Raw genomic sequence first — 1,226 nt, 5'->3', positions numbered from 1 at the left:
AACAATTCATAAAGAAATGATTAGATCTTGATAAAATTTCTGTGTTTGTTTATTTCACTGGTCCGTAGCAACGATCTACACGTTCTAGAACACACCAATCTCGTTCTCAGGTCACCTGCGAAGCTTGTACCAGGGCATCATCCACCACGCTATGCCGAGAGTTCTATGGAGTTTTCTTTTCCTTCTACGAGAGAAAGTAGTCCGGGCGTCAATACTCTTTACAAGAAAGCTTGCCACTGGAGTATATAACCACGTATCTTCATAATTTCAAGTTATATAAAATATTTAATCCTCCTTTTCTACTCATATAGATGGTTCATCGCTTTTCTGTCACAAACAATACGACCCAAAATCAAGCGGTTTTCGTGTAATTTAGCTTTTAAACTTCTAGTTTTAAACCTTCTCTAGATTTCAAACCAACAGGAAATGTAGTGCGTAGGAAAGAGAGCATCAGCTACAGCTAAAGTTAATTCGAGGCAAGCAAGTTTCACGTCCGTTGCAACATTCAAAAAGTTTTCTATGTTTAATGACAATGCAAACGGCTGAAAAATATAGATTCATTCAGTGGAGCAAACTTTGTGAACGTGTCACCTGTATTGTTAGTGTTCTCGGCGCGGGTTTCATACAAAGAACAATTGAATGTGCTGTATATACTATAGAGGCACGAATATGCTACCATGATCGTCACAACTAGAGTCACAGTTGGAAATCCAAACTCAACTTGAAATCCATGTTCATCAACACATCCCGTATTCATATAATGTACAGTCTCAGTGAAGCTGTGAGAACTCAATAGTTTTACGCTTTATAATTATTGTCCTCGTTTTCTTTCCATCGCGTCCTGTGAACCCAAACTCTCCATGGCTTTGAGAATATGTAGAATTTAATTTGAGGTCACACAGATTTTACAAACAGTATATGTAGACAAATGTAAACATAAGTTAGAGTATCATGATATGAATAATATCTGAGTAAGTAAACTTTTAAAGCTTTGAAAAATAAACACTTATTAGCTCTTTCAATTTATGGTATTGATAAATAGCACTGCAACTTTCACATTCTGAAACTTTCATCTTCACTTTTCAGCAATATTTAAGTACATGAACAGCACCTTGCAAATCTAAAGCAAAACAACAAGTTTGATAAGTTCTATGTACTTAAATATTGCTGAAACTTTCATCTTCACTTTTCAGCAATATTTAAGTACATGAACAGCACCTGCAAAT

This window comes from Branchiostoma floridae, chromosome 14 (genome assembly GCF_000003815.2).
Source record: "Branchiostoma floridae strain S238N-H82 chromosome 14, Bfl_VNyyK, whole genome shotgun sequence".
Taxonomy (NCBI): domain Eukaryota; kingdom Metazoa; phylum Chordata; class Leptocardii; order Amphioxiformes; family Branchiostomatidae; genus Branchiostoma; species Branchiostoma floridae.
This window is presented reverse-complemented; position numbering follows the sequence as displayed.